Here is a 21,861-nt window from a genome sequence, read left to right as displayed (position 1 = left end):
TCCATATTTTTAAAAGAATCTAGAATGTTGACATTGAAAATATAAATGCAGATTGTTAGTTATATGTTCCTGTGTTGAGAAAGCATTCTTGCTTTGGGTATCTTGAGTGCCTTTGAACTCAACCAAGTATTCATAGAGATATTTGCCTGTATATGTATTATTAATTTTACAGAAACAAATGTCTGTCTTAAATATAATATTTAGATTAAATAATGAGACAAATGTAAACTGCACAATAGTTTATTGCTAGGAAAGGAATTGCCAGGAAAGCCATATAAGCAGTTTCTTTGAAGATACCTAGGACCTATCTCTTTTTTTCGCTCTAACTATTATATAGGACAGAACCTTGTGGGAAATGTGATCTACTTGGCATCATGGATTAGGACAAAGAAAGATGCATTAATATTCCTGTATTCATGCCATAAAGTATCATGGATTAGGACAAAGAAAGATGCATTAATATTCCTGTATTCATGCCATAAAATATCATGGTTAAAAAGGCTTTAGTACAAAGTTATCCATGGTAACTGCCTTCCAGGGATTGGATTCCTTTCTGCAACATGTTGCTCCGTGGCCAACCAGTTTAGATATAATCACCTCCATTTATAGAGACTGCCTGCTTTAAATAGCTCTGGCAATTTGTAAATTGTTCCTTTTCTGTCTCTTAAGTCCACAGGATTATATATAAATATAGTATTTCTTCCACGTGACAAACCTTCAGTTGTGTGTATACTATATACCCTCTGAGTCTTCACATCCCAAGATCTTCCAGTTTTTGGAAGCTATTCTTTTTTTTTTTTTTTCCCAGAAACATGTATACTTTATTGAATGCCATTGTAGAAAAGTGTGTGAGGATAAAGGACTGACAGAGGACTCAGCTCTGGGGGCAGGACCAGGAATGGAAGGTAGAGCACGTGGGATACAGGTTATAGGCAGAGCTCCTGGCCTGAATAATGTCTCCTGATCTATTGATGAGCTTGGTAGATCAATACCGGGATGACAATGAGTGGAATGGTCATGAGGATGCCCAAAATCAGGGCCCAGATGTTCAGGCACTTGGCGGTGGAGGCATAGGCCTGGGCCCCAGTCAGGTCGCCAACCATCTTCCTGTCCCTAGACTTCACGGAGTAGGCAAATGCTATGAAGCCCAGGCAGCAGGGGTTCATGAAGAGGGTGTTGAACAGGGACCAGACGACATGGTCGGGCACAGAGGTCTCGCTGCGGATGTGGATCACGGTGGATGTCGGGGGAGTAAGGTTGTGGGGCGCCCCCAGCACAGCTACCTCGTGCTCTTCCTTGAGCATCTCATAGCTGGGGGGCTGGCCGCTGTTGACAGGAGAGAAGACGGTTTGGACCGTGTGGTTCATGGTGTCCTGCGAAGGCCAGCAGTGGTTGGGTTAGTGGGATCTGGAAGCTATTCTTATGACCTGGGTTCATGGTGCCTCGATTCTGGTGATTCTCTTCTGAATGGACTCTGGTTTTTCCACATCTCTTAAAGAGGACCGATGAATGCTGAGCATAGTGGAGTATCTCCTAATTCTATATAGTGTATTTCTATTGGTGAAACCAAGGTGTTTTTTTCTAGTTACATCATACATTGTACCTTCTGTCAAATATAGTCTTTAGCTTTTTCATGTATGTTACTACCAAGCCTTTTTATTTTATTTGCTGATTTGGATTTTTGACCTGAAGTTTAGGACTATGTTTTTATCCTGAATAGATACAGTTTTTCATTAAGTCCCTTACTCAATAAACATTCAGAGAAGGCTTCCCTAAGTCCATGGAATAGGTTAGGATCCCTTCCCCACTTTTTGTACCCAGAATACTCTGAACTCTCTTATTTTTGTAACATTCATCTTACTTGTAATCAGTAGTTATCATCTAACATCCCTGCTAAATTGGAGGCTCCTTAAGGTTAGGACCTTGTTTATTCAATATTCTTTGTAATTCCTACTGCCTGAGAAGAGTAAGTGCCTAATATATGGTAGCTGCTCAAAAATGTTTGCTGAATTGAATATATGAAGTATCTATATAAGCCAGGCACTATCCATTGTATCCAAGAAAAAATGTAATTAATTAAATTAACACACAGTGAAATTTGAACTGAATCTTCAATACTGGCCAAGTGAATGAGGCATTCTGAGCATAGGGAACAGTATAAGTAGGGATATCAGAGAAAGAAAAGTACTTAGTCCATTTGGGGAATTAAAGTTGGACTAAAGTGCACATGGATCAAGGTACAGATGAAGCTGTAGAGGCAAGCAGAAGCCAGTTCATCATGGCCTTGTAGGACATGATACAGAGTTTGACCTAAGCCTCTGAGCAGTGGGGAACTATTAAAATATTTTGAGCAGGGAAGAGGCATAAACAGAGTTACATTTCAAAAGATTTCCCTAGCAGCAACATAAAAGATAGATTGCAGGGGACGATGCTTTTGTAGGGACAATAGTTAGAAAGTTATCATCTAGGCAATAGATGATGGGTACTTCATATTTAAAAAAGGATTCTTTATGTATATTATCTATTGTGTGTAACAAGTTACTCCAAAACCTAGCAATTGAAGGAAAACAAACATCTCAGACAGTTTCTGAGGGTCAGGAATCTAGGCACAGCTTAGCAGGGTGATTCTGCTTCCAGATCTCTCTTGAGGTTGGAGTCAACTTGTTGGCTGAGGCTGAAGACTTGACTGGGTCTCAGGGATGTGCCTCCATGTTCACTCATGCAGCAGGTGGCCTCTTTCTGGGGCTGCTCACCACATGGCTTCCCCAAAGCAACTGCTCCATAAGAGTGAGAAAGCAAGTGAGTAAGAGCACTCCCAAGATGGAAGCCACTGACTTTTAAACTTAATCTTGGAAGTATCATACCATCACTTCTGCTGCATGCTGTTGGTTACTTAGACCAACCCTGGTACATTGTAGGAGTGGGATGTACAAGGGTATGAATACCAGGAAGTGGGGATCATTTGGGGGCATCCTAGAGGCTGCCTTCCATGCTGCTTGTCACAGAATGTAAAGAGTAAGTCTACAAGTCCCTAATATTTTATAGAGATAAGAGGACAGAACACTCCACATAGAAACTATCCTATTACATAGAGCAGGTAAGTAAAGTCATTTGCTTGACTGAAAGGTAAGAGAGTTAAGACCACCATTATAAATGTCAAGTAATGGTTACTTTGCAGTCATTGCTTAGTTTTATACTATAAATTATGATAATTTGGTTACATGTTTGTTTTTTTTAGTATAATGTAATTGCTGTTCAGCTTTATATTCAGCCCCATAGCACTATGCCAAGTAATGTACAGGTTTCAAAAGAAGACTAAAATGTAATACATGCCTTCAGAGAGTTAATAATTTTACTGGAAAGCAGGGCATACATAGATCATAGAGAATCTTAGACCCAGGAGAAAACTTAGGGGAGTTTAACACAACAGCCTCATGAAACAGCTAAGAAAACAGGTCGAGGGAGGTGAATGACTGATCCAGCCCAGCTACTGACAGAGCTGAGACCAGATCTCAGACCTTTAGATCTGTAGGCAAGCATTTTATTTAAATATAAAATGTAATTTGTTTACAATACCAAGAACATTCTTTTTAAAATATAATATAAAAAACATTTATAGGGACAGGGTCTCACTGTGTTGCCCAGGCTGGTCTCAAACTCCTGGGCTCAAGCAATCCTCCTGCCTCAGCCTCTTAAAGTGCTGGGATTACAAACGTGAGCCACCACACTAGGCCAAGAACATTCTCTGAGGACTTAAATCATTTTTCTGTTTGAAAGCAGAATGACTTAGTATTTGATATGGGGAAAGGCAAGACATAAATGTGTTAGAAGACATTTCTGTCTTCTCTTGGAAGATCAACTCATCCTGTCACTGATTACTGTGTGACTTTGAGCTAAATTATAACACATTAATAAATACAGAAGAAAATAATGAGCAATGCCACATCGCTTGCATTTTTTAAAGCAAGGACCACCCTAATTGACAGTGAGATCTTTATATTAATTTTCCCATTTAAAATAGATAATATTCAGTGTCCAATGAAGAAAGAATTATGGGGTAAATTATGAGATAGTAATAGGAATACTATTACTACTAATGGTAAAAAATGTCTGAACTATACTGTTGGAATAGTAAGAGTAGAAATAAGTAAAATTAAGTATTTACAAGGGTTAAAGTATTTTGGAGTTTTGTTTCCTTTTTGAAAAACAAAATGCTTTTTAAATGTTCATTGCCTATATTACTAAATAGTTTTAAGTTGTACATTCAGGTTCAGCTTCCCTTTTTTGAGTACCCACCATTTATGTTAAGTCTATTACTGGGTTCTTTAACAGACATAATTGCATTTGGTCCTCATAAAGCCTCTGTGAGATAAACATTTTCCCCATTTTACAGCTGAGATGACTGAGAAATTAAGAGAACCACAACTGAACTTTCTGCATGGTCCTTTGAGGTCATTTTTCTGAAAAGCAAGTGCTAACTTTTAGTAGTGTCTTCAGCCTTTCCCTCAAGCAACAGCATATGACTAAGTCAAGACAGCAGAACTAAATATGAGTTTATGTTACCATAATTTCAGACTAATGGCTACTGTTTTGTGTTCTGGTCATCTATTACATAAATATTTAATATTGAGCACATAATTTGGCTTGATGGCAGCAAAAAGATGTCGATCCTGGAGTTTCCATGATAAACCAGAAAGACTTTTTTTCCCCCCACTGGTATGTTGAAATATGGATAAATAAATTAGGAGATGGTAAGCTATAGCTTTCTAGTCATCTTAAGTTTACCTAATTAAAGCACTTTAAAATAAATTCATTCCATCCAAATTTAGCAACCATCTATTGCAAAGTTTGCTTACTTTTTCCATGGCATTTAAATATACAGAAGCCTTTAAAAAAAAAAAAAAAAAGCATTTTTTAGTAGGTAAATGTCAGTCACTTTCTTAAACTAGCCTGTCCTAGACCAACAGACCAGTTCTACTTTCAAAACAAAACATACCATTTAATAGCAAAAATAAACAGTCTGTCTTCTCACTAATGAATTTACTGTCTACATTTCTATAGATGTGGCTGTGTGTTTTCCCAGGAAAACTGGCTTGAACTCAAACTAAGATAGCTACTAAGATCCATTTAGACAAAGTGGGCTATAAACATGAGAAATCTCCCACCCCCTATTCTGTGTTTGGTTAGTTTTGCTGCTCTCATACATTCTAGCAATGTGCCATTCTGTTCTCCCTTTTACTCCAGGGAGCCTCATTTGGCATATAGTTAGGCATACGCATACACCTTTGAAAACAGTCAGTGCAATTCCACAGTTATTAAGAACCTGATGGGTGCTAGGCATTGCCTTATGAACCAAGAGGTACAAATATGAAAACTATATAAAAGTTCCTGCCCCAGATAAACTACAATATAGAAGAACATTTGTTAGCTACTTTATATGTGCTGTGTATCAATCAGTTTTCTTAGTTTCAGATGACAGAAACTAACTCTTGGTAACTTAAGTAGAATTTCTAGGAGGGCCAACGAATCTAACTTGGAGGTATGGTAAACAAAAACAAAGTCCTAAATTACACCACAGAGCTGGACATAGACCATAGCTTGCATCAGTGATATCACTGATCTTGAACTGTATTTCCAGAACCAAAACCATGGCTGGCCCTTGCAACTAGATACCACTCCTTCTAGGGCCACCCTTCTTTCCAGAAGAGTCTTCTTTGCATTCTGGAGCTGGTGCATCTGTGTGGCAGAGCCTAGGCCATATGCCCGTACCCTAGTTACAAGGAAGTCTGGGAAATAAATTATCTGGTACTTTATACACTTAACTAGTGGGAGGTCAGCTCTGTCTCACAAGATTGGAGCTTCTGTAAACCTAGGTATGCAGTCAAGCACTAAGTGGCCCAAAACTTGTATCAGCAGCATTTTGAATAATCAGAGAAGATTCAACACAGGAGATGGGAACCAGGAAACAACAACCAAAAAAGAAATATGGTGAGTTTGGCCTTAATATCACAAAAAGATGAAAAAACAATGTGTTCCTAAACCAGTGTACAAACCCACAGTTAGTGAAAGGCTAGGTGATAGCTTATATTCTCAGAAGTTATAAAGTCCTAAAGAATGTAGCCTCTACTTGAGACCCATTTTGTCTGTGCAGGTACAGGCAACATCATCTCTTTCTGTAAAGGGTCAGTATGATGTTTGGGAAAGCAACCTACATTTGGAGTCAAAGCCTTTTGTTCTTACCCTGCGCAGCCCTTAACCAGACGTGTGACCTGTAAGCAAGGAGTTCAGTTAGTATCCTCGTCTATAAAATGAGAAGGTTGAGGTAGGTGATCTTTAAAGTTCCCTCTTGGCTCTAAAAATCTATACTTTGTACATGATAGGCCAGTGACAACTAATGTTTTTACTCAAGTTGATTGTATGTTTTAGAAGGCAAATAAATTATGAGCTTATTTTTTGATGACAGTACATTTTCATAAACCCAAAAGAATTAAATCTCCACCTCCCACTTAGTTTAGTTGTTTTGGGTTTTTAAAAACAGTTTTATTTTTCCACACAGTAGAGTTTAAGCAGTCAAGTTGCAGCAGGGGAAATACTCATTGAATTTGTCATCATTATTTTTGGCTTCTATCTTTATGAGAGCCATTTTAGTTTTCTAGTTTCAATGATCTATGTGTTAGATTTTAAGCTACAGCGTATTTTAACATTTGAGCATTAAATTGCATTTGTCATAATGAATTAGAATCTTATGTTTCTTTCAAAAATAGCTTTATCTTAATATGAAATGCAAGATTCTTCACATTTATTATAAAGAGAATTTTTGAGACATTCTGTATCCAATGGTCAGTTACTGTTTTGATTCAGTGATGGAAAATGGTAGCAAATTGTACATTTAAAGTAAACGGAAGAAATAACTTTATGCAGAGATAGAGATTGAAGTAGCCATTTGGAGATGAGAATTTTATCTCCATGCCTTCAAGAATGACCATATGTAAACCAGGTCAGAAAAATAAAAATTACACCATATTTATTTTAATAGGACTATCTTAGAATACAAGACATAACACAAGAGAATTTATTTCTGGAATTACCTGAAGGAATTTATTATACAAACTGCCCCATCTAAAACATATTCCTATAATGTAGGCTCCAATAACAGGTTCCTAGAATTTTTTTTTTTTTTTTTTTTTTTTTTTGAGACATAATTTCACTCTGTCATCCAGCCTGGAGTGCAGTGGTCTGGTCTTGGCTCACTGCAACCTTCGCCTCCCAGGTTCAATCCCTCCTGAATAGCTGGGATTACAGGTGCACGCCACCATGCCTGGCTAATTTTTGTATTAGTACAGATGGGAGTTTCACCATGTTGGCCAGGCTGGTCTCAAACTCCTGACCTCAAGTGATCCATTCACCTCAGCCTCCCAAAGTGTTGGGATTACAGGCGTGAGCCACAGTACCTGGCCAGTTCCAAGAAATTCTAATGTTTGTTCTGTTTTTAAGGAGAAAAATTATTAAACAACTTACCTCTAAACTATGGTCCTTTACTGATAAACACTACTGTTAAAAAATTCTTATAGTTAACATAATCTGATATTGTTACTTAAGTATTTGAGGAAATAGAGAAAAACTAGCTAACATCCCTTATGACTGTGTGTTTTTATATATTAAATATCAGTATCGAATTGCCTTCTACTGTCTTTTTCAGACTAAATAATATACACTTAAACCTTGCAAGCCTTATCCTTTTTTATACTTCTTTTTTCTGGAACAGCTTTATTGAGTTATAATTCATATACCATACATTTCACCCATTTAAAATCTATAACTCAGTGATTTTTAGTACAATTTTAGAACATATCACCCCAAAAGAAACCCATGCCCATTAGCGTTGGGTTCACTACTCCTCATTCACCCCTTTCCCCACCCCAGTAATGCTGAGCATCTTTTTATGTGTTACTGGCCACTTATATATCTTCTTTGGAGAACTGTCTGTTCAAAACATTTGCCCATTTTTATTGGATAATTTATCTTTTTATTGAATTATAAAAATTGTATCTTCTAGGTACAAGTCACTTATGAAATATATGACTTGCAAATATTTTTACTCATTCTGTGGGTTTGTCTTTTCACTTTGTTGAGCAAACCTTATCTTGAGCAAACCTTATTCTTAACTCTGGTTAAATCTTGGTTTTCTGAACATTCTGCTAAATTTTCTAAAGGTCTCCAGTTGTGGAGTAACCTAAAATGAATACTTTATTTTTTGAAAGTGGAACTAAACTCTAATTTAAGTCTATAATAGAAAATAGTAATTGCTATAGGAACTAACATTTTTTTTTGGTTGTTTACCCTATGCCAAGCATTGTGCTGAGTGCTTTGCAACGCTAAAATATAGGGTTATTATTCCTGTTATATAGATGAAGAAACAGAGGCTTGAAGAAGTTAAGTAAGTTGCACAAAATCAAAACGTGCTAATAAATGGTCAATTGGAATGACAATGCAGGTTATCTTTTTTACTAACTTTCACATTTTATATGGGATGTTTGTATTCCACTATTGTACTTTTTAAGACAATATTATTTTACAGCCTCATTTTCCACCCACTACAATCCCTAGATTTTTTCAGGCATATTGGAACCTAATCATTCACTTCTGTTTCTGTAAAACTGGAATTTCTTGGTTTCTGAACCAGGGAATTTGATTGATTTCTATAACCTTTCTATTTTTTGACCGTCCCTTCCAAATTGGCCCTTTTTAAACAAATTATAACAATTTTCAAAGCTAAAAAAATTATAAAGGTAAACTTGCTATTAAAATGATTAAATGTATATTGCAGATCATTTTAAATGTCTTTTTGATTAGCCACTGTTAAGAATTTAGCTGATCTACTTCATTAAAACGTTATATTAGCTCAATGAATAATTATATATTGCTATGTAACGAATTACCCCAAAACGTTAATGGCTTAAAGCAGCATTTTTTATTTCACGGTTTCTTTGGTTTAGGAATCCAAGAGTTTAGCAATGTGGTTCTGCTCTGGGTCTCTCATGAGGTTGAAGTCAGGCTGTTGGCTGGTGCTGTGGTCTCATTTTTGGGTAGGATCTATGTGCAAGCTCACTCGTAAGGTTGTTGGGAGGATTCAGTTCCTTGTGAGCTTTCGGACTGAGACCTGCAATTCCGCACTGGCTGTTGGCCAGAGTTCTCCCTCAGTTCCTTGCCATATGTGCCTCTCTATGAGACAGCACATGACATGTCCTCTGGCTTCTGTCGCAATAGCAACACAAGAGAGTGTCCAAGATGGAAGCCATAGTATCTTTGTAACCTAATCTCAGAGTTGATATATCATCACTTTTACCATGTTCTACTCATTAGAAGCAAACTATTATATTCAGCTCACTCTCTATAGAAGGGAAATACCAAGGGTATGAACACCAAGATATGGGGCTTACTGAGGACTATCTTAGAGGCTGCCTATCACACTCAGTGAATCTATTGTTTAATCATGGAGAATGCAAAAGTCATGGTGTTTTTATATAGAACATTGATATATAAAATTCCATCCTGCAAACAAGTGATAATTTTATCTGAAGATATATAAAGAAGTCTCCATCCTAAAATATGTGTATGTGTATATGTATTATTTTTAAAGCATCTTTAGTCTGCATATTCATTTGCTACTTATTAATCCATTTTATCAAGAGATAGCATTAAAGTTGTAAGACACAATTAGAATAGAAAATTTTATGTGTAACTTTATGTTTTCCCCTTGACTTATAAAGATTGCTGTTGAATTTTAGTATTGGAAAACTTTGGCCAATGTAAAGATGATTTTAATTTAAACATGTACAACATACAAAAGAATATTTTTTCTTCTTAAATCATACTTTAGAATTCAACCCTAATGTAACAAAATAAGAGATCCTGAATGGACTTTAATTCATTTGTTCAGCAAGGCTTATTGAGTTATTCTTCCAACTCATCATGAGTTACACTCATAATAAAAGTCTGCACTCCTAATTTTGGTCTCCCATAGCTCAATGGATCTCTATCTATCTTTCCAATTTCATTTCCTATTGCCATCTCCCTTAACCTTCCACTCCAGCACAGTTTTTCTTGGTCTTCCCCATGTTGACGCTCCTGCATGCCTCAGGGCTTTTCCATCTTTCTAAAAACCTCTTACCCAGATGGTTACATGGCTCACTTCACTTCATTTACTTCTCTGCTCCAGCATCACTACCATAAAGAAGCATCCCACCACCACTCTTCACAATACAGCAGGGACCATCAAAAAGCAAGAGACACAATAAAAATGATAGTTGAAAAGATTAATCTCATGACAGTGTACAAGATAACTTGTATGTAAACAGAGGCTGGATTAGACATGGATGATCAGGGGCCACAATTAGGAACTTCCACATTCATTCAGGTGTGAATTGATAATGATCTGGTTATGATCATTATCTGGTTGGGCATGAGTAAAGCTACATAAACGTACTCCCAAAACCAGATCTTCCCTCGGATTTGTAATGCTGGTAGGTTGTTGCCACCTTCCTCCAGCCTCCTCTAACAGAAGAGCCATTTCAGAACCAAAACTTTTTAAAGAAAAGTTTGAAAAAAAATAAGAAGCACCAAAGAAGTACCAGGAAATGCTTAGGTTTTAGGACTAGAAACCACGATGCAGTAGGGGCTCTGCAAGAGGAAGGAGTGAGTGCTTCAAAGTGACATAGCAGCTGTGTGCTATTGTGCCTGAGACTCCTTCCAGTCCTAGATACTTCCTAGTGGTGTTGGCAAAGCTTCTGTTGGCTATACCACGTTCTTTCCCAATGCCCTTTTAAAGAAAGTGTATGGCCAACTCCCTCTGTGTAAAGTCCCGTAATTCTCAGAATCCTGGGTTCAACTAAGTTTCTTCCATAGTAGATACCATTTGAGTGTTTCTGCTTCTTCTAAACTCCCTTCTAATTGTTTTTCCTCTTGTTTTTAAGCTAGTGATTTTTTCCCCCTGTATTTTACACATGCTTATGGAAAGAACAGATATGTTTTCATGGCACTTAGCATGTTATAAATGCATTGTTTTCCATGGAGTAAGATCATTCTACCACTGAGAGCATTAAATCCATGTTCCTAAGGTAACCCATGTTTTCCTAGAAACAGGGGAAGAGTCATGACCAACTTTCACATTCTCTGCTTTGTTCTAGGGGCATCACCCATTGTGATAACCACTCCCAAGAAGTTTCCTCCCCAAAACAGAATTACTTCTCTCCCTACCCTTGATTCAAGTGACCTTTCATTATAGATAATCTGGTTTTATAGAGAAATCTAGTAGGTACTGCACTCAGTTGTAAAGAAAGACAGATGCAAATGGGTTTCAGTAATTGGTACAACATTGTCACAAAGCTCTTTAGATTAGCAAGTACTTATAAACTAGGTGGAATAATTTTTTATTCCGTTTGTTAATAAGAATGCCCTAATCCTCTTTACACACTTGAAAATATCCAGGGAGTGCAGAGAGAGACAGACAGAGAGTTAGACTTGTATATAATCATGGACTTTTGAGATAGGTAGGTATAGATGTTCCTGTAAACTAAGTGTTTGTAGCTCCCCAAAATTTATATGTTGAAATCCCTACCATACTGTGATATGGAGCCTTTGGTAGGTGATTAGGTCATGAGGACAGAGCCCTCATGCATGGGGGTGCTCTTATAAAATAGACCCTGGAGAGCTTCCTCACGCCTTCTGCCGTTTGAAGACACAGTAAGAAGATGAATATCTGTGAACCAGGAAGCGGACCCTCACCAGACATTAAATCTGCCAGTGCTTTGATCTAGTTTTTCCCAGCCTCCAGACTGTGAGGAATAAATTTCTGGTTTTTATAAGCCATCCTGTGTATACAGTTTGTCACAGCAACCTGAACAGACAGAGACAAGTGTAATCCCATCTCTTCCTTAGCTGTATTATTAGGTCGGTGCAAAAGTAATTGCTGTTGTGCCATTTTAATGGCACTTTTCTCTGTTGTAATTTTCTCATATGAGATTGTAGGAAATAATGTTTTAATGCTTTAAATTTCCTTTATAAATGTTAGAAATTTATTTCTATTACTGCTCCAGAATCTGTGCTTTTCAATTATTGGTTCTAATTCAGTATTTTTAGGGCTCAGAGAAAAAGCCTTAATGCCATCCTCACGTGGTAGGCTACCAGGTCTTTGAAGATGGCCATTTTGTATGGCACATCTTCTCCACATCTGCTCGCAGAAATACAGTTTCTTCATCTGCTCCCTTATGGTCTAGGTTCGAAGCAACCCAGAATGGAACGCAACACTACTACTTGTGTGTTAATTAGCAGGTGGAGAATGGAACTATCACCTTTTTTGTTGTGTTCTTAACACAACTTTAGTTGGCATGAATTTGAGGAAGAGTTATATTTCACCTTTGACTTGTCAAACTTACACTTGACTAAAACCTACAGATGTTTTTCTTTTTTAATTTTTTTAATTTTTAATTTTTGTGGGTACATGGTAGATGTATATATTTATGGGATACGTGACATGTTTTGATACAGGTGTGCAACATGAAATAATTACATCATGAAGAATGGGGTATCAATCCCTTCAAGGATTTATCCATTGAGTTGCAAACAATCCAATTATTATACTCTTTAAGTTACTTTAAAATGTTACAGATGTTTTTCAAACATGTCTCTGTTCTACCCTATCTCTCTCATCATATATTTGTATGGGATTTTACATTTTGACATATTAAATTTCATCTTGTTGGAGTGTGCTCATTTTCTTCTTACCTATCAAGCTGTTTTGGGACCCTAATTATGACAGTAAGTGACTTGGCTGTGCACTTAATCAGCGTGTGTTTAATATCCACACTCAAATTTTTATAAATATTTAACAGGAAGGAAAATGTATACCTCCAAACCCGCTCAATCCCTGAACTCCACATGTAACCAACTGCCTGTTAAATATCTTCACCCATGATTCCTGTCAGTTCACACTTAAAAACTGATTTCCACCCTCAACCTTCTCCTGTAGTCTTCTCTTCCTGGTCACAGTAAAGCATATCCATCCTTCACTTTGCACAGCCAAAAACTTTCCTTGCAGTCATCCTTGACCCCTTTTGTTTCCTCCCACATCCCGTATCTAATCCCTCAGCAAACTCTACTGGCTCTACTCTAAAATGCGTCCTGAGTCATACCTCTCTTACTTCTTACCTTCTTACACTACCACTTTGGACCAAACCATCAGAAATAGATTCCTAACATTTTCTGTATTTACCCTTGCATTCTTTAGTCTTTCTAAAACATTGATGTTAGAGTGATCCTGTTAAGACTTAAATCATGTCACTCCTACTAAAAATACAAAAATTGGCCAGGTGTGGTGAGGCACGCCTTTAGTCAGTCCCAGCTACTCGGGATGCTGAGGTGGGAGAATCACGTGAACCCGGGAGGCGGAGGTTGCATTAAGCAGAGATTGTGTCACTGCACTCCAGCCTGGGCAACAGAGTGAGACTCCCTCTCAATTAAAAAAAAAAAAAAAAATCACTTTAATGCCTTTTATCTCTGGTTACTTCAGCACCATAATTACCATAAATAATTCATCTCTGTTGGAATACTTGTATCCTGTTAAAATTCATATGTTGAAATCTCTTCACTAATGTAATGATATGAAAATCAACCTTTTGGGGGGTTATTAGATCATGAAGGCAGAGCCCTCACGAATAGAATTACTGCTCTTATAAGAAGACAAAGGACTTTGCAGGGACATGGATGAAGCTGGAAACCATCATTCTCTGCAAACTAACACAGGAACAGAAAACCAAACACTGCATGTTCTCACTCATAAGTGAGAGTTGAAGAATGAGAACACATGGACACAGGGAGGGGAACATCACACATCGGGGCCTGTCGAGGGGTGGGGGACAAGGTGAGGGAGAGCATTAGGAGAAATACCTAATGTAGATGACAGGTTGATGGGTGCAGCAAACCACCATGGCACATGTGTACCTAGGTAACAAACCTGCACGTTCTGCACATGTATCCCAGAACTTAAAGTATAATAAAAATAAAAAAATAATATCACTCCTCTGTTGAAAACTTACCAGTAGCTTTCCATCTCACTCAGAGTCAAAGCTAAAGCCCTGACAATTGCCTGCACAACTCTACATGGTTCTGCCTCCCTTTCCCACACATGTACACAAACACACTTGCTTTTCTGACCTCATTTTCTAGCCTTCTACCCTTGCTTCCTCCTCTGCATGCACAGAGTCCTCTTTGCTGTCCCCTGAACATGCCAGGCACACTCCCACCTCAGGGCCTTTGCATCTACTGTTCACCTGCCTGGAGTGCACTTTCTTCATCCCATTCCCTGTCTGTGAATCTTTCACATGAAACCTTCTGCTCTCATTTTTGTTTAAGGTATTATATGAGACTCTGTGCTACTAATAGAAATTACAGGGCTCTTTTGGCTAGCGTCAAGTATAGATTTGCCTTTTGGACTCACATAACTGAATATGTTAGAATTACATCTAAAGAAATAATTGCCTATAAATGGAGTATTGTGTGTGAAGAGTTAAGAGTCCTCCCCCATCTCCTTTCCTACTAAATGTTAGTGATTTTCATAGTATCAGAGATATCCCTTTGAATATCAGAGAAACATAAAAGCATAAAGATTTTCAAGGAAATGGTCATATTTTTCAGATGAGAAAAGTTCACGAAAGATTTTACCCATTGGTGCCAAAAATGTAAGGCAGGCAAGCAGTTAGTAGAAGAAAGTTGTCACACTGTAACAAATATATATTTTTTAAGTTGTAGGCACTGATTTCCAAATGAGTTCCGTAAACCACCACTGTTTCCATTTGTAGTGCAGCAATAGGTTGTGATACTAACCTTAAAGATCTCAAGTTTAACAGCTTATTATGAGGAAAGCTGCCATTCCTTTAAGAAGGTGAGTTTCGATTATCTTTTTAAAGAGGGAATTACTGCTTTATAAAAATGTAACTACTTCACTGTATTTCAGAAGTCTTGCTTTTTAGTAAAACTTTTCGTGGCAGTGGATTTGATAGTAATAGTGCTCACTTTTAAAAAATTCTCTAAATTTTAGTTTCCCCTCCAGTCACCAGCTCACTTTTCTGGGACCCTATTTAGCACAACTCCTTGAAAGACTCATCTAGACTTGCTGTTCCCTCCTTCTGTCCTGCTGTTCTCTCTTTAACCCACTCCAAATAGGCTTTCATCTCATCACTCCACTGAAACTACTTACCAAAGTTTCCATCACCGTCATGCTATTATTATCTTCTCCATCCTCATCTTATTCCCAGCAACATTTGACATCACCTTGGAACACTTTATTTACTTGATTTCTACTGAGACCACTTGTCTAGTTTTGTTTTTCATCTTATTTCATTAGCTGCTGCTTCTCAGTCTCATTTGACTCTGTCTCTTCTTCCAAACCCTATACATTGAAATATCCCAAGGCCTAGACCCTCTAGTCTTTTGCCTAGGTGATCTTTTTTTTTTTTTTTTAATTATTATTATACTTTAAGTTCTTGGGTACATGTGTGCAACGTGCAGGTTTGTTACATATGTATACATGTGCCGTGTTGGTTTGCTGCACCCATTAACTCGTCATTTACATTAGGTGGTCTTATTCAATCACATGGTATATAAATTACAATATAGTTTAGGCTACTATGACAGAGGCCCCAGAATGCAGGTGCCTAAACAAGATGAAAATTGATTTCTTTTTCCTGTAAAAGTGTGGGAGGTAAGACTGATAGGATAGCTTGTTAGTACTGGAGACCCATGCTCTTTCTTTCCTGCACTCTGCTGTTCTCAACATGCTGCCTCCATCTCCTGGTCCCAGGTGGCTACTCCAGCCCCTGCATCCTGTCGGTATTCTAACCAGCAGGAAGAAGAAAATAGGAAGAGAAGAACATATCCCTTCCCTTTAGGACTCAGAGGTTTCATGTTTCATCTGCTTGGCCAGAACTGAGTCACATGGTGATAACTTGTTGAAGACAATTTAGCAAACGTAGTCTTTAGGTAGGTAGCTATGGCTTCCAGCTAAAATGGAGCAGTCCTTTTGCTAGAGGAAAAAGAGAGTGATGGAGTTTGGAGGACAGGGAGCAGTTTCTGCCACACATGGCTTTAAATATTATCTGTGAGCTAATGTCTCCCAGATTTGTAGCTATTTCCTGAGTTCAGGACTCTTTCCTCAGCTGCCTCCCTAACATTCTCGAACACCTGCATGTTCAAAATTGAACTCTTCACTTTTCTTCCCAAACTCCTACCCATCTTAGGTCTCCCAGGTGCTCATGCCAGAAACTTAGAACAATCTTGATTCCTCGCCTTCTCTTTCATCCACCTCTGATCCATCTGCCAATCCTATTAACTCTAGCTTCAAAATGGATTCCAAGTCCAACCACTTCTCTTCAGATCTATCTTCCACATTACCACCAGTGACTTATTTTAATAAAATACATATCCCATCCTGTTTCTCACTTCCTTAAAACCTTCCTCTGTCTCCTCATTGCCTTTGGGATAAATTCTAAACTCTGTGTGAACCACCTCTTTCTATCTCTCCAGCCTCATTTTCCCACTTTCCACTCATATTTTGTATTTCAGTACTACCTGGCACAACATACCTCATGACTTGATGTATTTACTAATGCTTATCACTCTCTAGAATTTCCGCCACCTCAGACCTGGCTGAAGAATCCTTTAGTCTCAAGTGTCACCTCCTTCAGGTTTTTTTTTTTTTTTTGAGACGGAGTCCCTCTGTTGCCCAGGCTAGAGTGCAGTGGCACAATCTTGGCTCACTGCAACCTCTGCCTCCGGGTTCAAGCAATTCTTCTGCCTCAGCCTCCCGAGTAGCTGGGAGTGCAGGCGTGTGCCACCATGCTCAGCTAATTTTTGTGTATTTTTTAGTAAAGACGGGCTTTCACCATGTTGGCCAGGATGGCCTTGATCTCTTGACCTTGTGATCTGCCCTCCTTGGCCTCCCAAAGTGCTGGGATTACAGGCATGAGCCACCGTGCCTGGCCAGAAAATCTTCTTTGTCACCTCTCCACATCCCCAGGCTAAGGAGGCACCTTCCTCTTTATTCTCGTTGAACGATACACATACCTGTATCACACCTATCCTGGATGATGTCAGTTTACATAGCTGCCTCTTTTCCTAGATGGCAAGCGCCTTGGTCGGGGGCAAGGTCTTACTCATCTCTCAGTGCCCAACACATAATAGCTGCTAAGTAAATATTTATGTAATTGAATCATATTGATCGTAGGAACAAACTCCCATTAGGAGAGCATCACCTCTGCCTTACATATCTGAGAAAAGGCCTTGTTTATTGTACCTATCAACTGAATCTGCTGTGCTATATATAAATTGGGTATTTTTAGTCCCTGCTTAAAAAATAAAGGTTAAATTCAACATATTCATTGCTCTGTTAGGATTACACAATGCCTGATAGTGCAAAAATATGGGTGTTGACTGAACTTTACAGTTGTCTGGGGTTTGTGAGGCCCAGCTGTAGTCTAGGTAGCTTTGTGTAGTGTAAAAATAACAAGTCACTGTTGGTCTGTGGAAGAAGTTGTGTGGACTTAGACTTGCCTTCTCTGCTTTAAAATCTTGGTTTTTAAAAAATCCCAAGAAAGGTAGGTTCTTTTAAGAAAGTTTATGGCCTGCATTTGCTATCATAAACCAACCCAGTTTTCCCAGTTTTCAGTTCTTTAGCCGGGCTCCCTTAGAGAAGAGTGGTGACCCATATGAACTGCATGGCGGTTCTATTGTTTTTAGTCAGGAGGAGCCCCAGGGTTTTTAGTAAGAAGCGCAGAAAGAAGGGATTGTCAAGGATTCTGGTGAGAAGTGCTGTTGTAAGAAGCAGGTTAGGATAACTTGTCTTAAAAATGAAAAAGGGATGAGAAACTTGCCAAATTTTTAGTGCTTTCTTAGCACTAAATGATGACTTAAAGAAAGTTTAGTACTTGCCAAATTTTCCCCTTTGGAACCGTTCCCACTGTGTGATAGAGATCTGCCGCTACGAGCTTGTCATCATTCTCATCCATTGTCTTCTTTGTCTTCTTCGGTCATGTCCTCCTCCTCTTCCTCTTCTTTATCTTTTTTTTTTTTTTTTTTTTCCACTAAGTCATAGAACTGAAATGACTCTGGGTAATGCTTTCAAAATAAAGCTACGTTGTTTCCAATACAACAGCTTTCTCTGGGTTCTTTCACTTCCTCCTTAATGTAAGTCTTAGTCACACTTGTATTAACAGTAGAAACACTCTGCAGTATCTCATTTCATACATCGGTGTTACAAGCATTAACTCCTCAGCCCTCACACCACCACAGGAAAACAGCAGCCATTGGTAACCCCCATCCATTGGGGAGATGAAGAAAATGAGCAAACTATGAAGAATGCAGTTTATTTCTTCTCCATAAGACTGTGAGGCAGTGGAAGGTAAGGGCTAGACCCCAGGATGGCTGATTCCTTGGGCTCTTTCCTGTGATCCAGAATGCAGTGACACCTTTCAGTTCTTGCTGTATTCAGAGGTGTGTGTGCATGTGATAGGGACAGTACTTGACATTATTAACTCTTGCAGCCACCCTATGGGTTAGGTATTAACATCCCCATGTTATAGATGAAGTCTGTAATTCCAAAGCCTGATGTCTCTCCACTGTGCCACACACACTGACTCCACACAATAACAATTACTCCCATTTTATATCACTTGACATCTTGAAAGTCCTTCACAAACGTCGTCATATTTAATCCTTAAGAACTTTGGAAATATGAGTGATTATCACATACTTTGAAATAAGCAAGTCACTAATCAAAGTGATCTTATTAAAATTTAAGTCCGTTCATGATGCGACTGCTCAAACCTTCCAACTGTGTCACATCTATCTAGGATAAAGGCCCAAATCTGTGTGACCTGTGATATGATTTGGCTATGTCCCCAGCCAAAACATCATTGTTTTTTTTTTGAGACAGAGCCTCACTCTGTCGCCCAGGCTGGAGTGCCATGACACGATCTCAGGTCACTGCAACCTCCGCCTCCAGGGTTCAAGCGATTCTCCAGCCTCAGTCTCCCAAGTAGCTGGGATTACAGGCACGCACCATGGCACCCAGCTAATTTTTGTATTTTTAATAGAGGTGGGGTTTCACCATGTTGGCCATGCTGGTCACGATTTCCTGACCTCATGATCCGCCCGCTTCGGCCTCCCAAAGTGCTGGAATTACAGGCATGAGCCATCGCGCCCAGCCCCAAGACCTCATCTTCAATTATAATTCCCACATGTCAAGGTTGGGACCAAGGTGGAGGTAACTGGATCATGGGGGCGGTTTCCCCCATGCAGTTCTCAGGATAGTGAGTCTCACGAGACCTGATGGTTTTATAAGCGTCTGACATTTCTCCTGCTTGTACTCACTCAGTCCTGCCCCCTTGTGAAAAGGGTGCCTGCTTCTGCTTTGCCTTCTGCCATGATTCTATGTTTCCTGAGGCCTCCCCAGCAATGTGGAACTTTGAGTCAATTAAACATCTTTCCTTTATAAATGACCCAGTCTCAGGTATTTCTTCATAACCGTGTGAGAACGGACTAATACAACCTGTAAGGTCCGCTGGTTTCTTCTCCAGCCTCATTGCCTCCTACTCCTCCCTTGATTCTCTCTGCTTCAGTCACACTGGTCCTCTTACTATTCCTCAGATACTCAGGGGACGCTCCTGCCTCAGGGCCTCTATACCTGCTGTTTCCCTTATCTGTAATGCCCTCTCCCCAGACACCTGCTTGACTAGCTCCCTCAGTTCTGCCAGGTCTTGAACAAAAAATCACCTTTTCACACACACAAAAAAGCCATCTTGCTGGTCAGGACTTCCCAGACCACTCTTTCCAAAATTCCAGTCTAGCCCTAACATTTCATATCCACCTTCCATGCTTTAGTTTTATCCTTAGTCTTTATCATTTTCAAACATACTGTATATTTACTTACTTCTCTTGCTTACTGTCTGCTCACTAGAATGTGAATGCTGGGAGGGTAGGGCTTTCATCTGTTTTGTTGTTCACTTCTCCACTCCAGCACCTGTAACATGCTAGGCACATAGCAGGCACTCAGTAAATATTTGATGAATGAAAACAGATTAGAAAATAGAAAGTCAAAGAAGCTAAGTGAGTTTCCCCAAAATGATATGGTGTAGTAGCATCAGAGCTAAAACCAAGACTGGTCTTCTGATCCACATGCAGTTTGGAGCCCAGTTAGGCCAGAATCAGAAAAAGTAAGTAATGTTCTGAAATAAAACTCAGCTAAATAAGGTACTTTTATGTAATTTACACTTTTAAAATAATTTTTTCATCAGTTACTATATCATAGAGGATGAAGAGCAGTCCTTCCCTTGGACTGTCTCCAAGCAGAGGAATAATGAGAATAAGTTACAGAACTTAAAATAAACCCAGGTGTTTCTGGACCTCAGATTCTTAATGTCCATAATGAAGGGACTATGTCATTTCAGAGCTCTTCACAGCTCTAATCTTGAATCCATCTCATGGATGAATGAAATGCCTGGTTTTCTTTGTAATTTGTTCAGTTCTATGCATACAAGGTATGCAGTTTGTTCTGTAGATAAACTACACATGAGTATTTCTGTAACTCTCCTTTTATCATCATTACCATCTGTTTGATTCTTTCCCCTACATTTGTGCAAAACATAGGCTTGTCATCTCACTGTGTTATATTGCAGGATCAGCAAGCATGTCGAGGATCTGATCTCATGCAGCCTCTGCTGCAAGGAAGCACTCACCACTGCCTCCTCAGAGTTATCCAGTGGGCAAATAAACCGGAAGGCAGGACCACACAAGGCCGGGGAACTAAATAAGCAATAATGGTGTCTGGGGATCAGGAAAGGAAGTGTTTGTACAACATGGCCTAGCACTCTTTGCCACTCTGAATTAAATCTGCATGTGATAATCAGACCTAAAAGAAGTGCACCAATAAGTCAGGCCACTGGTTATCCAGCTCTGTACAAGTTTTGGTAAAGAAGGTTAAATGCAGTGTTTGGCATTGTATCTCAGGCTGGTTCATTTCTTCGTTAAAAATTCCCTCTGTAAAGAGTAAAATACAGTTATCTTGAGGTGATGTCCATATCCTTAAGAATAGGAGGCACCGCCCCAAGCTCCTTTACACATACTAGCTCTTAAATACACAACTTGAATAAGATTTATAATTCTCATTTCTATTATATGCTGCACATGGCTTATGATAAAGTGAACCTGCAAATGATGGGAAGATAGAACAAGTCTGCAGAAGTAAGAACGGCAAGTTAATTACAGAAGTTGGGATCCTATCAGTAATTTAAACCAAAGCATTTATTTGAAAACAAAATAAAACGAAACACCAATGGCCTCAGTCACCTTCTTCTTATTCCATTCCCATTTGCTCCAGAAGGATTTATTTCTCCTTACCCTTAAGCACTTTTATATATCTGCACTTGGGTTAAAGGCAGTTCTATTAATTTCTTTGTTTGGACAGAAATTTCCTTAATTTACTATAATCATTACTGCTGTCACTATGCCAGTCCGGTATGTTTGGACTTCACAGATAAGTCTTGCAGTTTCCAAAAGACCATCCCATCCTTACTGTGTTTATTCTTGAATGACTTTTCACTGTGAGATACTATAATTATCTTTTACAATATAACTACAAATGGGATCCTAATAACAAGTTTACTGTTTGTTAATTTGTGTTAGTTATAGGCATACTGTTATATTTTCCTGTAATGTTTCATATCTGGTCTTGTGAACTGTTACTAGTATTTTTCTTCCATATGTATTTTACCTACCAACTTGATTGTAAACTGCTTAAAGATAGAAACTGTG

The 21,861-nt window shown here is 38.7% G+C and overlaps 1 protein-coding gene and 1 pseudogene across 2 annotated transcripts in view; one reads left to right on the top strand and one right to left on the bottom strand.

Moving 5' to 3' along the window:
* The window catches only part of ATF6 (activating transcription factor 6), a 188,473-nt gene that overhangs the window by 153,007 nt on the left and 13,605 nt on the right, over nucleotides 1-21,861 (top strand). The gene's annotated exons all lie outside the window — the stretch shown is intronic.
* Nucleotides 894-4,554, bottom strand: LOC103223666 (interferon-induced transmembrane protein 3 pseudogene; annotated as a pseudogene).

The sequence above is a fragment of the Chlorocebus sabaeus genome, chromosome 20 (genome assembly GCF_047675955.1).
Source record: "Chlorocebus sabaeus isolate Y175 chromosome 20, mChlSab1.0.hap1, whole genome shotgun sequence".
Lineage (NCBI taxonomy): Eukaryota > Metazoa > Chordata > Mammalia > Primates > Cercopithecidae > Chlorocebus > Chlorocebus sabaeus.
The sequence above is the reverse complement of the archived record's forward strand: the minus strand, read 5'-3'. Positions and strand labels throughout refer to the sequence as shown.